We start from the raw sequence: 18,676 nt of genomic DNA, 5'->3' as shown, positions 1-18,676 counted from the left end.
AGATATAGTAGCTGTTAAGCACAGAGTCACTCAGGTTGAAGAAAAGCAAGAGACACTTAGCTCTGATATGCAGCAGCAGTCTAGTCTTCTTCAGGCGCAGGAGGGCACGGTCTTATCCCTTATGGACCGTATAGAAGACTTAGAGAACAGGAGCAGAAGAAGCAACCTGCGGTTGCGTGGTGTACCTGAGTCTGTTGACCCCGCAGCCTTGTTACCCTATCTCCAGGACCTATTTAGACATCTCAAAAATAATGAAGCGGCCCAGGAAATCCAGATACAACGGACCCACAGGGCTCTACGCCCCAAACCACCAATCAGGGCCCCCCCCCCCCCCCAGGGACATAATCATCAAATTTTTATCTTTCAGAGATAAAGAGGAAATCTTGAAGATGGCCAGAACCAATCACCCTATCACCTTCAGGGGCACGGAGGTTCAGGTATATTCGGACTTATGCCCTACAACGCTACAAAAAAGAAGGGACTTACGGTATATCACCGCAGTCTTAAAGGACAAAAGGATCCCGTACAGGTGGGGCTTCCCTACCTGTTTAATTGCCACAAGAAATAACATCACACACACCTTCAGAGGACTGGAGGACCTCCAAGCTTTAAATCAAGCGGTGGGTCTGGACATTGAGCCCCCGCGTCATGATGATGCTATACGCCGTGCTCCCACTAACAATTACCACGGAGAAGCACCACAGCCCCAAGGCTGAGGTAGTGGGCACGGTAACCTTTAGTTCACTCTTGGGTTCCCAGTGACTGATTTGTGTGGACCCTGATACTTAATGAACTCATACTCAGAACTGACCTCCATACCCCGTCAGAGATCTTTCAGGTCGTATGTAATGATTAGCCTTTTTTGTTATTGTCATTTTTCTTGTATTTTATGGTTTCATGCAGTTATTATAAAAAAAAAAGTGGGGGGACAGAGCAAAAACAATAGAGAAAAAGGAATGATAAGGGGTAAAGGGGAAAAAAAAAGGATGCTTGCCCCTATTTCTTTCATGTAATTAGCAAGAGTCCATGAGCTAGTGACGTATGGGATATACATTCCTACCAGGAGGGGCAGTTTCCCATACCTCAAAATGCCTATAAATACACCCCTCACCACACCCACAAATCAGTTTTACAAACTTTGCCTCCCATGGAGGTGGTGAAGTAAGTTTGTCCTAGATTCTACGTTGATATACTCTTATATACCATTACCTCTACTGATTCTCGTTTCAGTACTGGTTTGGCTTTCTACTACATGTAGATGAGTGTCCTGGGGTAAGTAAGCCTTATTTTTTGTGACACTCTAAGCTATGGTTGGGCACTTTTATATAAAGTTCTAAATATATGTGTTTAACATTTATTTGCCTTGATTCAGGATGTTCAATATTCCTTATTTCAGACAGTCAGTTTCATTATTTGGGATAATGCATATGAATTAAAACATTTTTTCTTACCTTAAAAATTGACTTTTTTCCCTGTGGGCTGTTAGGCTCGCGGGGGCTGAAAATGCTTCATTTTATTGTGTCATTCTTGGCGCTGACTTTTTTGGCGCAAAAAAATTTCTTTGTCATTTCCAGCGTCATACTTGTCGCCGGAAGTTGTTCGTGTTTGCGTAATTTTTTTTGACGTTTTGCGACAAAAATGTCGGCGTTACCGGATGTGGCGTCATTTATGTCTGCACCTTTTTTCTCACATTATTTAAGTCTCATTTTTTATTTGCTTCTGGTTGCTAGAGGCTTGTTCATTGGCATTTTTTCCCATTCCTGAAACTGCCTTTTAAGGAATTTGATAGATTTTGCTTTATATGTTGTTTTTTCTCTTACATATTGCAAGATGTCTCAGATTGACCCTGGATCAGAAGCTACGTCTGGAAAAACGCTGCCTGATGCTGGTTCCACCAAAGTTAAGTGTATCTGCTGTAAACTTGTGGTATCTGTCCCTCCGGCTGTAGTTTGTGATGAATGTCATGATAAGCTTGCTAATGCAGATAGTATTTCCATTAGTAATATACCATTACCTGTTGCTGTTCCATCAACATCTAATACTCAGGATGTTCCTGTTAATATAAGAGATTTTGTTTCTAAATCTGTTAGGAAGGCTATGTCTGTTATTCCTCCTTCCAGTAAACGTAAAAGGTCTTTTAAAACTTCTCATTTTTCAAATGAATTTTTAAATGAACATCATCATTCTGATTTGTCTGTTTCTGATGATGATTTTTCTGGTTCAGAGGATTCTGTCTCAGATATTGACACTGATAAATCTTCATATTTATTTAAAATGGAATTTATTCGTTCTTTACTTAAAGAAGTTTTAATCGCATTAGAGATGGATGAATCTAGTCCTCTTGATACTAAATCTACTAAGCATTTAAATTCGGTTTTTAAACCTCCTACAGTTATTCCGGAAGTTTTTCCTGTCCCTGATGCTATTTCTGAAGTAATTTCTAGGGAATGGAATAATCTGGGTAATTCATTTACTCCTTCTAAAAGGTTTAAGACATTTTATCCTGTGCCATCTGACAGATTAGAGTTTTGGGACAAAATCCCTAAAGTTGATGGGGCTATCTCTACTCTCGCTAAACGTACTACTATTCCTACGGCAGATAGTACTTCCTTTAAGGATCCTTTAGATAGGAAAATTGATTCCTTTCTAAGGAAAGCTTATTTATGTTCAGGTAATCTTCTTAGGCCTACTATTTCTTTGGCTGATGTTGCGGCAGCTTCCACTTTTTGGTTGGAGGCTTTGTCACAACAAGTGTCAGATCATAATACTCATAGCATTGTTAAACTTCTTCAACATGCTAATAACTTTATTTGTGATGGCATCTTTGATATCATTAGAGTTGATGTCAGGTATATGTCTTTAGCTATTTTAGCTAGAAGAGCTTTATGGCTTAAAACTTGGAATGCAGATATGTCTTCTAAGTCAACTATGCTTTCCCTTTCTTTTCAGGGTAATAAATTGTTTGGTTCCCAGTTGGATTCTATTATTTCAACTGTTACTGGGGGGAAAGGAACTTTTTTACCTCAGGATAAAAAATCTAAAGGTAAATATAGGGCTGCTAATCGTTTTCGTTCCTTTCGTCAGAATAAGGAACAGAAGCCTGATCCTTCCCCTAAAGGAACAGTTTCTGTTTGGAAACCTTCTCCAGTCTGGAATAAATCCAAGCCTTTTAGAAAGCAAAAGCCAGCTCCCAAGTCCACATGAAGGTGCGGCCCTCATTCCAGCACAGCTGGTAGGGGGCAGATTACGCTTTTTCAAAGAAATTTGGATCAATTTGATTCACAGTCTTTGGATTCAGAACATTGTTTCACAAGGGTACAGAATAGGTTTCAAGGTAAGGCCTCCTCCAAGAAGATTTTTTCTTTCTCGCATTCCAATAAATCCAGTGAAGGCTCAAGCATTTCTGAAATGTGTTTCAGATCTAGAGTTGGCTGGAGTAATTGTGCCAGTTCCAGTTCTGGAACAGGGTCTGGGGTTTTACTCCAATCTATTCATTGTACCAAAGAAGGAGAATTCCTTCAGACCAGTTCTGGATTTAAAAATATTGAATCGTTATGTAAGGATACCAACATTCAAAATGGTAACTATAAGGACTATTCTGCCTTTTGTTCAGCAAGGGCATTATATGTCCACAATAGATTTACAGGATGCATATCTGCATATTCCGATTCATCCAGATCATTATCAGTTTCTGAGATTCTCTTTTCTAGACAAGCATTACCATTTTGTGGCTCTGCCGTTCGGCCTAGCAACAGCTTCAAGGATTTTTTCAAAGGTTCTCGGTGCCCTGCTATCTGTAATCAGAGAACAGGGTATTGTGGTATTTCCTTATTTGGACGATATCTTGGTACTTGCTCAGTCTTCACATTTAGCAGAATTTCATACGAATCGACTTGTGTCATTTCTTCAAGAACATGGTTGGAGGATCAATTTACCAAAGAGTTCATTGATTCCTCAGACAAGGGTAACCTTTTTAGGTTTCCAAATAGATTCAGTATCCATGATTTTGTCTCTGACGGACAAGAGACGTCTGAAATTGGTTTCAGCTTGTCGAAACCTTCAGTCTCAAGCATTCCCTTCGGTAGCCTTATGCATGGAAATTCTAGGTCTTATGACTGCTGCATCGGACGCGATCCCCTTTGCTCGTTTTCACATGCGACCTCTTAAGCTTTGTATGCTGAACCAGTGGTGCAGGGATTATACAAAGATATCACAGTTAATATCTTTAAATCCAATTGTACGACACTCTCTGACGTGGTGGACAGATCACCATCGTTTAGTTCAAGGGGCTTCTTTTGTTCTTCCAACCTGGACTGTGATCTCAACAGATGCGAGTCTGACAGGTTGGGGAGCTGTATGGGGGTCTCTAACAGCGCAGGGGGTTTGGGAATCTCGGGAGGCGAGATTACCCATCAACATTTTGGAACTCCGTGCGATTTTCAGAGCTCTTCAGTCGTGGCCTCTTCTGAAGAGAGAATCGTTCATTTGTTTTCAGACGGACAATGTCACAACCGTGGCATATGTCAATCATCAAGGGGGGACTCACAGTCCTCTGGCTATGAAAGAAGTATCTCGGATACTTGCTTGGGCGGAATCCAGCTCCTGTCTAATTTCTGCGGTTAACATCCCAGGTGTAGACAATTGGGAAGCGGATTATCTCAGTCGCCAGACGTTACATCCGGGCGAATGGTCTCTTCACCCAGAGGTGTTTCTTCAGATTGTTCAAATCTGGGGTCTTCCAGAAATAGATCTGATGGCTTCTCATCTAAACAAGAAACTTCCCAGGTATCTGTCCAGATCCAGTGATCCTCAGGCGGAGGCAGTGGATGCGTTGTCACTTCCTTGGAAGTATCATCCTGCTTATATCTTTCCGCCTCTGGTTCTTCTTCCAAGAGTGATCTCCAAGATTCTAAAAGAGCGTTTGTTTGTTCTGCTGGTGGCTCCAGCATGGCCTCACAGGTTTTGGTATGCGGATCTTGTTCGGATGGCTACTTGCCAACCTTGGACTCTTCCGTTAAGACCAGACCTTCTATCTCAAGGCCCTTTTTTCTGTCAGAAACAGTATATAGGGTGCACGACACGAGAGACACGTGAACGGATACGTGAACATTTGAATGACATTGAGAAAGGGAGGACAGCAACAGGGGCATCTAAGCATTTTATCTATGAACATGGAGGTAGTGTTAAAACATTTACCTGGATGATTATAGATATTATTAAAAACAAACCTAGAGGAGGCAATAGAGTAAAGGAGCTATATAAAAAGGAGGCTTTTTGGATTTTCAAATTGAACACACGAATGCCGAAAGGCCTAAATATCGAGACTGATCTCATTAATCACTGGCAATAATCTATTGAAAATCTAATATACAGCAAAGATATTGTGTTCCATTCGTACTTTCCTAACTGCACTAAAGCTATGCCCCAAAAGAATAGATAAAAGCATTCCTCTAAGGATAACATCATAATAAATATCACTGGTAATAACCAGGAGGGAATTGAAAATGCCCCCACCTCTGATACCTGATTAGCAAATCTGTATGTCAAATCCACAATAATATTATCAACAATGGGGATCACGTGTGTATTAATACCAAGATACATACAAAAGATGTGGTTTGTCAAATTATGGAAATAGAAGTAATGAGAGTAGGAAGACATAATGCCGAAGATAGCAATGGGAATTATTAAAATAAAAGCAAATAATGTTAATTTTTTTTAGAAATATTGACAACTACTGCAAAGGAATAGTGCATACAAATTATCTTATCTAATATTGTGCATAAAAAAGGAATTGTGCATAAAAGTCATCTTATCTAACATTACTAAATAGAATATCTATCGGTTATTGTAATAATAAAATATTATTTAGGTGAGCACTAACAAGTAACCAGTATCCTCAGACAAAATAGGGAAAAGGAGCTAGAAACATTTAACACAGACAGCCAATCAACACAAAGGGAGTGAAATAAAAGACACCAATTGGTTATGACAAGTAGAGTCTATGATTAAGGCTAATTAAAGCCGAAACATGTTAGACATGTCTATCAGGAGTGTGCTGTGTTTTTATTAATATGCCTTGTTTTAAGAAGAAGTAATAAAGTAATTTTTAAGTTTTACACCTGTGCCGTTTTCCTTTGGTGATTGCTGCAATACGGCATAGGAGAGTGCCGTCCGGCCAGGTTTAAGTAAAACTTATCTTTGCAAACAAATCCCAGTGGCATCTGGGTTACCCCACAGGACTTCCAAAGTGGGCCGCCAGGACCGGTGACACCCCAACTGAAGGAGACATTCCCTAGAACTTACGGAGAGGAGGATTTTGCAATACCCCGATACCAGAGGCAGAGAGGAAGTCACGTGACCGAACAGGCCGGGTGACGTCAGACGCCGACACACTGGTAAGGGGAGAGGAGGCAGAGCGGCAGTAGTCGGCACCTTCAAATTGAAATATTGGAGTAGAGAAGCCGTGAAGAGCCGCTGGGAGCCAGCCTAGCAGCACTTTGTCCTTCCGAAAACGACAGAGGGAGATTGGACGATCCGGATAGTGATCGGAGAAGATAGGGTGTCACCGAGAGCGGTAAGATTCCTTTAGCTCACTACATAGTGTGCAACTTTTTTGGTATTTACTCTATCTCTGATATGGACTGAGCACATAAAGGGACACTAGAACACTTTTGGATTACAGTATTAATACGAATGTCACTTCTGAAGGTTGTAATAACATAGTGACAACTGTGGGATGAGCATTAATGTGAATAAGTGACAACTATAGTCACTTTAAAGTAATAAACTTTCTTCACTTCATTATTACTTCGTACCTGAACACCACAAGTTTTGATAATAGAGTAATAGTGGTAAAAGGTAATTTATAACATGGCTACCAGCAATTATTATTCACTCTTACCCTTAGAGGAATTGGAAAAAAGCAGACCCACATTAAAAGATATATTCAATCCTGATAATGAGGTTAAGGAAATTTCAGAGGTGTTCTTAAAAATGGAAAAAGCTCTGATGAAAGAGTATCAAACATGGTGGGATAAAAAATCACTAGAAAAATATATAGATCTAAATATGATACCTCGGGGCCTAAGGTTAAAGAAAAGGCCAACTTTCCTACAGGTGGATGATGCTTTTCTTAATGAGTGGAACAACATACTCACAGAGTGCTCAATAAGGCTTATGCACCCAATAATAAAACACAAAGAACAAAAACTGATTGAGGCAAGACATTCCATACAAGACATACAAAAAGATCTAAACAGCTTTGTGGGACATAACAGTTATGAGAAACTAGACAATCTACTTAAACAAACTGTAGACAATATGAAAAGAGACATTGATAAATTAAAGTTTCGTAAATTTACGAGGGATTCAGAGGATTATACCCATAATAGGGTTTACTTAAAGAATATACAACAGAACAAAAGAAACAGACGACAACGAAGGCAGTACAGAGGGAGTGACATAGAGCCCAAAGAGACACAAATGCAACAACAGCCTTCAAGTACCAAGAAACAAGTGACTTTTTCAGATACGGACCCTGAGTCTAATGATGAATATGAAGTACAAGAGTTTGTGGACTTTATGACAAGTGGGCCCTCATCAGATGAGGCCGAATTAAGTAATGATATTGATGTGATAAATACATTAGACATACACCATAACCCACAGCCCCAACTTCCACAGGCAAAAACAAATGAAGGCACACACAAACATAAGCAGGCTGGTAGAAATAGATATGGCAGAGTTCTTGAGAAAGATGGACACCCTAAACAAGGGGTAAACATAGAGCAGCCGCAGGTTTTTCACGAGGCCGCAGCCGGACAGGGAGGGGGCGGAAGGGGGAGAGGTGGGATACTCAGATCTCAAACGATGCAGGGAGGAGAGCAGCCCCAGGCTCAGAGGGAGAGGTACACATTAAGGAGAGGGAAGAAGAACAAATACAGAGTTTAAAAATAATAAACTTATCAAGTGTCACATTAGAAGAATCAGAGTTAGAAGTACTTAGGTTGGGTCTTAATTTTGTACCCTCAGTAGATTTTGACGTGTTCGAGACTTTGCTTGATGTGAACAGATTGGTTCGCAAATTAACATTAAAAAAGTTTTTCAATACAGAATTGGTAGAGTCAGATGCTGCACAGACTAAAATCAATGTTGATAGACGGGAGGAGAATGATTACTTTCAGGTTAAGGATGCAGTGGATTTTTTATCTCTGTACCAGTTGGAAAAGGATAGTAACATACATGATAACATCAAAAACTCACACATAGGCTATAGACCCAAGTCTACATTTTACCCCACTAGAAATCGAGGGAATATATTAGAACAATTTCACAAGAGAGTGGAGGAAGACTTAGTGATATTGAAGTCACAGGGAAAAAGACATAGAGAGAACCTTACAGCCAAACAGAAGGCCGGCCTAAAACTTCTGAAACAAAGGGTTGATGTGGTAATAAAAAATTCGGACAAGGGAGGCTCCATTGTAATTATGGATAGAAGCTCCTATATCCAAGAGGCGTTGAGACAACTCAATGATGAGGAGGTGTACCTTGTATTACGGGGGAACCCGGTTTTGTCCTTCCAAAAAGAGATGAGGAGTTTGCTGGATGACGGGCTGGAGCTTGGGATAATAGATCCGGATACCTTTGATTACTTAATGGTGGAGGAGCCGGTTACCCCGATCTTCCACCATTTGCCAAAGGTGCATAAGACATTGGAGGATGTCAAGGGACGTCCTATAGTGTCTGGTATAGGGTCCCTCTTTGAGAACCTGTCTAACTGGATGGAATCTCTGCTCCAGCCCGTCGTCTGGAAACTGCCATCATTTCTAAGAGATACCAAGCACCTGTTAAATTTAACAGAAGAATTGGTTTGGGAGCCAAATTATAACTGGCTCACCATAGACGTGGTGAGACTTTATTCAGCTATCCCCCACAAGGAGGGCCTTGAAGCTGTTAAATATATGTTAGACAGCTTCAGTGATTACGACACCAACCTTAAAAGTTATATTTTGCGAACGCTCCTATTTTTACTAACTCACAATTATTTTGAGTTTAACGGCTTGTTTTACCTGCAGAGACGTGGGACAGCCATGGGGGCAAAATTTGCCCCGGCCTTTGCAAACATCTATATGGGCTGGTGGGAGCTGTCCCACGTCTATGCAGATGACAATCCCTTCAGAGACTCAATTGTAGCATACAAGCGCTACATTGACGATTTGATAATGGTTTGGTCAGGTACGGAAGCAGAGAGTGTATCCTTTATGGAATACCTAAACTGCAATAGAGCTGGTTTGCAGTTTACTTATGCCTTTGATGTCAAGAAAGTACCATACCTAGATGTGGAATTGGAAGGTGACAGAGCAGAGAGAGCAGTAATATCCACTCTGTATGTAAAACCAATTACGGCTAATGCATTTCTGCATGCAAAGAGCTGTCATCCACGCCATATGAATTATGGAGTGGCAAAGGGACAGTTCATAAGGCTGAAACGCAACTGCTCTAGAGAAACAGATTACCAAGTAGAAAGCAAGTTGTTATGGAAAAAGCTTAAAGCCAGGGGTTACCCGGATGGGCCTTTGAGAAAGGCTTATTTTGATGTACAAAAAATCTCTAGGGAAGATCTACTAAAGCCAAAAGCATCAGGTGAGTGTACAAAAAGGCAAAGTGAGATTACATTTGTGACAAACTACTCAAATCAGTACAGGGAGGTTTGCGAGATTATTAGGAAAAATTTGCCAATCTTAAGGGCAGACGAAGCATTGAAAGGAGTGATAGATAAAGGTTGCCAATTTGTTTCAAAAAGAAACTTAACAATAGGCAACATTGTGTCACCCAGTGCCCTTAGGAAATTACAGAAGGAAAGTAGTTGGCTTAGCTGTAAGGGACACTATAAATGTGGTTCACATGGCTGCACTGCATGTGGATATACCACCAGTGGCAAGGTGTTTCAGTCATGCTATACGCAACGAGTTTTTGATTGTAACTATTGTACCAACTGTCGTTCTGAATTTGCAATTTATGCAATCACCTGTACATTCTGTCAGAAACAGTATATAGGGTGCACGACACGAGAGACACGTGAACGGATACGTGAACATTTGAATGACATTGAGAAAGGGAGGACAGCAACAGGGGCATCTAAGCATTTTATCTATGAACATGGAGGTAGTGTTAAAACATTTACCTGGATGATTATAGATATTATTAAAAACAAACCTAGAGGAGGCAATAGAGTAAAGGAGCTATATAAAAAGGAGGCTTTTTGGATTTTCAAATTGAACACACGAATGCCGAAAGGCCTAAATATCGAGACTGATCTCATTAATCACTGGCAATAATCTATTGAAAATCTAATATACAGCAAAGATATTGTGTTCCATTCGTACTTTCCTAACTGCACTAAAGCTATGCCCCAAAAGAATAGATAAAAGCATTCCTCTAAGGATAACATCATAATAAATATCACTGGTGATAACCAGGAGGGAATAGAAAATGCCCCCACCTCTGATACCTGATTAGCAAATCTGTATGTCAAATCCACAATAATATTATCAACAATGGGGATCACGTGTGTATTAATACCAAGATACATACAAAAGATGTGGTTTGTCAAATTATGGAAATAGAAGTAATGAGAGTAGGAAGACATAATGCCGAAGATAGCAATGGGAATTATTAAAATAAAAGCAAATAATGTTAATTTTTTTTAGAAATATTGACAACTACTGCAAAGGAATAGTGCATAAAAATTATCTTATCTAATATTGTGCATAAAAAAGGAATTGTGCATAAAAGTCATCTTATCTAACATTACTAAATAGAATATCTATCGGTTATTGTAATAATAAAATATTATTTAGGTGAGCACTAACAAGTAACCAGTATCCTCAGACAAAATAGGTAAAAGGAGCTAGAAACATTTAACACAGACAGCCAATCAACACAAAGGGAGTGAAATAAAAGACACCAATTGGTTATGACAAGTAGAGTCTATGATTAAGGCTAATTAAAGCCGAAACATGTTAGACATGTCTATCAGGAGTGTGCTGTGTTTTTATTAATATGCCTTGTTTTAAGAAGAAGTAATAAAGTAATTTTTAAGTTTTACACCTGTGCCGTTTTCCTTTGGTGATTGCTCTTCCGTTAAGACCAGACCTTCTATCTCAAGGCCCTTTTTTCCATCAGGATCTCAAATCATTAAATTTAAAGGTATGGAGATTGAACGCTTGATTCTCAGTCATAGAGGTTTCTCTGACTCTGTAATTAATACTATGTTACAGGCTCGTAAATCTGTGTCTAGGAAGATATATTATCGAGTCTGGAAGACTTACATTTCTTGGTGCTCTTCTCATCATTTTTCCTGGCATTCTTTTAGAATTCCTAGAATTTTACAATTTCTTCAGGTTGGTCTGGATAAAGGTTTGTCTGCAAGTTCTTTGAAAGGACAAATTTCTGCTCTTTCTGTGTTGTTTCACAGAAAGATTGCTAATCTTCCTGATATTCATTGTTTTGTACAGGCTTTGGTTTGTATAAAACCTGTCATTAAGTCAATCTCTCCTCCTTGGAGTTTGAATTTGGTTCTGGGGGCTTTACAAGCTCCTCCGTTTGAACCTATGCATTCTCTGGACATTAAATTACTTTCTTGGAAAGTTCTGTTCCTTTTAGCCATCTCTTCTGCTAGAAGAGTTTCAGAGTTATCTGCTCTTTCTTGTGAATCTCCTTTTCTGATTTTTTATCAGGATAAGGCGGTGTTGCGAACTTCATTTAAATTTTTACCTAAAGTTGTGAACTCTAACAACATTAGTAGAGAAATTGTGGTTCCTTCATTGTGTCCTAATCCTAAGAATTCTAAGGAAAGATCGTTGCATTCTTTGGATGTAGTTAGAGCTTTGAAATATTATGTTGAAGCTACTAAAGATTTCCGAAAGACTTCTAGTCTATTTGTTATCTTTTCCGGTTCCAGGAAAGGTCAGAAGGCCTCTGCCATTTCTTTGGCATCTTGGTTAAAATCTTTGACTCATCATGCTTATGTCGAGTCGGGTAAAACTCCGCCTCAAAGGATTACAGCTCATTCTACTAGGTCAGTTTCTACTTCCTGGGCGTTTAGGAATGAAGCTTCGGTTGATCAGATTTGCAAAGCAGCCACTTGGTCTTCTTTACATACTTTTACTAAATTCTACCATTTTGATGTGTTTTCTTCTTCTGAAGCAGTTTTTGGTAGAAAAGTACTTCAGGCAGCTGTTTCAGTTTGATTCTTCTGCTTATAATTTCAGTTTTTTTTTTTTCATTATAAGATTTAAACTTTATTTTGGGGTGTGGATTATTTTTTCAGCAGAATTGGCTGTCTTTATTTTATCCCTCCCTCTCTCTACATCTTGGGTATTTATTATCCCATACGTCACTAGCTCATGGACTCTTGCTAATTACATGAAAGAAAACATAATTTATGTAAGAACTTACCTGATAAATTCATTTCTTTCATATTATCAAGAGTCCATGAGGCCCACCCTTTTTATGGTGGTTATGATTTTTTTGTATAAAGCACAATTATTCCAATTCCTTATTTTTTATGCTTTCGCACTTTTTTCTTATCACCCCACTTCTTGGCTATTCGTTAAACTGATTTGTGGGTGTGGTGAGGGGTGTATTTATAGGCATTTTGAGGTTTGGAAAACTTTGCCCCTCCTGGTAGGAATGTATATCCCATACGTCACTAGCTCATGGACTCTTGCTAATATGAAAGAAATGAATTTATCAGGTAAGTTCTTACATAAATTATGTTTTTAATAGTTAATGTCTACCCTTGCTTTTGCCTTATTGTAATGTCTTACTGTAATGATTATATCAATGTTTCACTTATAGGGAAGGGAGGGTCCATAGATATATGAAGGATGGGATGCTGGATTACATGTGCAAACTTTTGTCCCCTGGTGGAGTAGCAACAAAACACCTCTTTTTCTTTTTAGGATGGGTGGCGTTGGGGGGAAGGGTTGTACTTTCACAACAGAACACGCTTAGCTCTCCTTCAGCGCACTACACTCTATAAGTAATGTAATTACCCCTACCTATTAACGGCACTAGCATGTACCATATCCCATAAACTTCTCAAATAAGACTTTAGCACCCCACCCTTATACAATTGACCTTTAACTCATCCGGATACCTCACCAGAAGATAGGGAAGGGATATAAGATGGATATACATAGTATCACACGACTGGACCACATTAGCATTAGATTATTTTACATGCCTTTGTCCAACACTCAGGTGAAGCAGGTGCACCTGGAGGGGAGGGGGGACAGGGTAGTAGCATAGGAGCCTGATTTAGCCCCTACAATAATCGTTCATCCATTGGAGTACAGGGCAAGCACATAGGACATCTGGAAAATTTAGCGGTGTCACAGGGTCATTCAGTTCTTCAATAGAATATAATATCTATTTATGTTTCATGCGAATTGCACAGGGATAACTACCCCTGAATTTTTTGAAGTAGTTGTTACTGTTTTCCATTATTCTTATTTTCTTTGGTTGTTGCAGAATTTTGATTGACTGTTATTATTGTTTGAAGTTCTGTTGATTACCTTTTAGCGAGTGATATTAATATACTGTTAACTTCATTCTTCCAAAGTAGACTCTTTTTCTCACACTCTACTCAACCCTCTTGTCCACTTACTCTCTCTTCCCCTTACCTCTCTTTTTTTTTTACCTCTCCTGTGGGTGTTTTTTTTTTTTCTTTTTTTGTTGTTTCTTCTTTCCCCTTCTCCCCTGCATTTCCCTCCTGTTTCCCTCCCTTACCCACTGTTCCTGAGTACCCGGGGGGATCATGGCAGGACAGCGCATGAGGCATAGGCCCTACCCACTGGAGCTTATCACTATCAACACAAAGGGCCTTAACAGTCCCTCCAAGCGCTCCATAGTTCTAAAAGACTTGCAACAACTGGGAGGGAACATAGTTTTCCTACAGGAAACCCATTTTGCTATAGACCATGAACCCAAATGGTATAGCCGCCAATACCCAGAGCCTTATTTTGCATCAGGCCCAAATAAGAAAAACGGAGTCGCAATCCTCTTTAGCGCAGGAGTGACCTTCCGGCTCTCAGACAGCTATAGGGACCCAGAGGGTAGATGTATCATACTCACAGGCACCTTATACAACATGCCCATCACACTTGTAAATATATACTGCCGAACACATCCCAGCACCTCTTTCTCCAGAAAATCACCCGTAAGATCCTTGAGATTCGGACAGGAATCTTGTTCCTTGGAGGGGATTTCAATGCACCTCTCAGCCCCATTCTTGACACCTCCAATGGCCTCTCCAGCATCCCACACAAAACACTTAAGAAAATCTCTATCTCACTAGCTGAATTGGCAATGCATGATGTCTGGCGCACACACCACCCAACCGACAAAAACTACACATTCTACTCACATCCACATCGCAAATACTCTAGAATTGATTATATATTTACTGACACCACAGGGTTAATTATCACCAAGAGCAGTAGAATTTTTGCGAACACCTGGTCTGACCACGCCCCGGTCGGGTGCACCATACAGTGGCCGAATATCCAGATCACTCCCTTTGTATGGAGACTTGACAATGCGCTTCTGGATGATCCAGTTTTTAGGGCAGACATCAGAAAATCACTAACCGAGTACTTTCGCTTAAATGCGAACGACGGGTGTTACGGTTACCCTTAGTCTCGCTGAGAGATGGACCGCTTAGTAGCCTGGATCCCTATTGCTAAAGAGGGGAGAAGCTGCTTTCCATAGTATTCTATATGAGTCTCGCAAATATAGAATAATCTCCCTTAGCTGCAGTACAGCTAGGATACCCTTCTGCCCACAAAAACGAGTCAACGCTGCGATTGAGGGTCAAACAAGAACTCAGGACTGGGATGCCCAGCCTGCTTTTTATTAAGGTTACATGCACACAGGGCACTCCCAGGGGGAGAGGGGGGGAAGCACAAAATCCCCCATCACACATTTAGATAGAGAGCACTGTCCTTTGACAGGCCACAATAGGATTACAGTACTTAAGATAACAAGTTTACAAGTTCATCTTATCAATTAGCAGTCTGGCTCCAGAGGTGATTAGACAATAGTTTCTAAAAGCTGAAAAAAAAGAGTTAACTCTTTATGAAATGAAACTTGTTACAGTTTTCTTGGAGCCCTTCTTAGGCGCTGGCTTGCTGGTTCAGGCATTGCTGCTGGGAAATAAGCTCTTCACAACAGAATAACTAATGCTTCTGTAACATTGGGTTAGATAGCTCTACGGTTTGGGAAGCACATAAATGCACAATAAGAGGTCTTTTGATTGAGCGTAGGGCAAGGCTTAAGAAAATGCGGAGGAAACGGTATAAAAACCTGCTCCTACAGGTAGAGGTAGCTGAGCAACGTCACAAAAGACTCCCGAGAGATGACCTGGAATTGGAGCGCCTGAAAAAAGCCAGGAAAGACCTCTTGCAGTTTCTGCAGGAGGACTATCAAAAACAGGCTCTCATTCTGAGGCAGCTGTTCTTTGAACAAGGTGATAAACCTGGTAAGCTCCTAGCAAGAGCAATAGCTAGGAAAAAGTTAAAGGCCTACGTGCATCATATGGTAGTCACTGATGAGAAAGTTGTGGCAGATGCTAACTCCATTGCTGGGGTTTTTAAGAGATACTACGAATCCCTTTACCACCTGGAAAACCCTGGGAGGGTGGGAGGGGCTTCCCCAGCACCCTCGCAGGATGAAGAAGCCATTCTCGACTACCTGCGAGCCATAGATCTCCCCAAAATATCTGAGGAGGACAGGGAAAATTTTGATCTCCTGATTTCGTCAGATGAAGTTAAGAGAGCCATCAAAGATCTGCCTTCGGGCAAAAGTCCAGGGCCTCACGGCTTTGGACTGAAATATTACAAGATATACGCAGACGTCCTCGTCCCTGATTTGACGAGCCTGTTTGCCTCACTATCGGAGACCCCCAGACTCCCTGACTCCATGTTGGTGGCTCATATCGCAGTTATCCCAAAGCCGGGTAAATCCCCTGATAGGCCTGAAAATTTCAGGCCGATATCCCTCTTGAACTCCAACGTAAAGATCCTTGCGAAGGTCTTGGCGGCACGCTTGAATAGGCTCCTTCCTGATCTAATTTCTGCCGATCAAGTCGGTTTTATCCCAGCACGAGAGGCCAGGGATAATACCCTTAAAGTACAACAAATGATCACCTACGCTCATTTACATAAATTACCCCTCACTCTAGTAACAACAGACGCGGAAAAAGCGTTTGATCGGGTCAGCTGGATGTTTATTCGATCGACGCTTATAAAGTTTGGCTTTGGGCCTGGCTTTATAAACACTGTTATGTCTTTATACTCTGCGCCAAATACGCGACTGAGAGTGAACGGCACTCTCTCGGACACATTTTTAATCAGGAACGGCACAAGACAGGGGTGTCCCCTGTCGCCCCTCCTGTTTGCCCTCACAATTGAGGTACTTGCCGGTAAGATCAGATCTAACTCGGAGGTGAGAGGCTTCTTAATTGGCAAAACCGAACATAAACTTTCCATGTATGCCGACAACGTCCTTCTCACATTGTCGGACTCTGCCTCATCACTAAAGGAGGCAATAATAGAATTTAAAAATTACGGACTAGTATCAAATTTTCTCCTTAACCCCCTGAAATCCGAGATCTTAAATATCACTAAACCTTTAGAACGGTTTGCTGTCTCAACCGCAAATTGCCCAGTTAAAATAGCTCGGCATAGCATTAAATACCTGGGTATTATGATTACCCCTAGTCCCCGTGAAATAGTTGACTTGAACTACAAAAAAATTTGTGATGACATACTCAGGGATTTATACAATTGGAAAAAAAAACCCATCTCATGGATGGGGAGAATAGGAATCATCAAGATGAACGTCTTGCCGAGAATTCTCTACATCATGCAGACTATACCGGCAGTTTCCACCTCTCAATACCTTCAACAACTTCAAACAGGCATTGAAGTATATATCTGGAATGGTATTAGGCCTCGGATTGGAAAATCCACTTTGTATATGTCTAGAGACAGGGGTGGACTGGGGATTCCGCTCTTGAGAGAATATCAAAGAGCAATATACTTACAGAGGGTGGTGGAGTGGAACCGTAACTCCAGCAACAAGTTATGGATCCAAATAGACAACGAAATCTTGCAACGTAGAAACTTTGGGGCACTGGCCTGGATAACGGTGAAAAGTCGGCCGGAGCACCTTGTCATGTATCCAATGATAAAGGATACCTTTGATGTATGGGATATGACTCTGAAGGAGGGCTCATATGTTTCCTCATGCATCCCTCCAAATATTCCCTTATGGGAAAACCCTGACTTGGGATTTGCGCTCCCGGGGCGAGGGGTGGGAGGGACCCAAACTCTCGCAGAAATAGCCTTTTCCAACGTCATGAACCAAGATAAACTCAAGACGCAGGTTGAACTGGCAGACTGGGACCAGACGCTCTTTAGGTCATGGTACAGCGTGGCGCAACTCACGCACTACTAAAGCGTGTGTAAAGACCGAAGCGCGCTGACCAGACATAGAACATCCTTTAAAGGCCTTGTGTGTCGCCCAACAAACCCCAACACATCTTATCTCACACTTATACCAGCTGGTGACGTGCAGGGGGGTACTACCCTCCCGGGCTACACCTCTAGATGGCAATCAGAACTAGGATTAGAAATATCAGACGAGGACTGGATGAAAATCTTTCAAAAATCCAGGAAAGCCTCTGTATCAGCAAAAGTACAAGAAATGCATTACAAAACACTCAGTAGGTGGTACTTAACTCCCAAAAGACTGCAAAAAATGTACCCCCACACTGACGGGAAGTGCTGGAGGGGCTGTGGAGGTGAGGGATCTTTTCTGCACATATGGTGGACGTGCCCACAGATAGGACCATTTTGGGAGGGAGTGTTGGGAGAGATGAGCAAAATTCTTAAAATCATTATCCCTCCCAAACCGTCATACCCGATTTATAATGAGCTCCCTCAAGTGGGGGGAATAGACAGGTACTTTTTTTCTTGATGCTGAACGTCGCGAAAGGACTAATCCCAGCACATTGGTAGAGTCCACGGGTTCCCACTGTACAAGAATGGAAAAGCTTTTGTTTAAAAAAAAAAAAGAGGAAGCAAAGACATCTGCTAAGGCAACATCACTCTCAGATAAAGTTAAAGAGGAAGCACAGACATCTGCTAAGGCAACATCACCCTCGGATAAAGCTAAAGAGGAAGCACAGACATCTGCTAAGGCAACATCACTCTCAGATAAAGTTAAAGAGGAAGCACAGACATCTGCTAAGGCAACATCACCCTCGGATAAAGCTAAAGAGGAAGCACAGACATCTGCTAAGGCAACATAACCCTCAGATAAAGCTAAAGAGGAAGCACAGACATCTGCTAAGGCAACATCACCCTCAGATAGAGCTAAAGAGGAAGCAAAGGCATCTGATAAGGCAACATTACCCTCAGATAAAGCTAAAGAGGAAGCAAAGACATCTGCTAAGTCAACATGACCCTCAGATAAAGCTAAAGAGGAAGCACAGACATCTGCTAAGGCAACATCAACCTCAGATAAAGCTAAAGAGGAAGCAAAAACATCTGCTAAGGCAACACTACCCTCAGATAAAGCTAAAGAGGAAGCACAGACATCTGCT

The sequence above is a fragment of the Bombina bombina genome, chromosome 7, assembly GCF_027579735.1.
Source record: "Bombina bombina isolate aBomBom1 chromosome 7, aBomBom1.pri, whole genome shotgun sequence".
Taxonomy (NCBI): Eukaryota; Metazoa; Chordata; class Amphibia; order Anura; family Bombinatoridae; genus Bombina; species Bombina bombina.
This window is presented reverse-complemented; position numbering follows the sequence as displayed.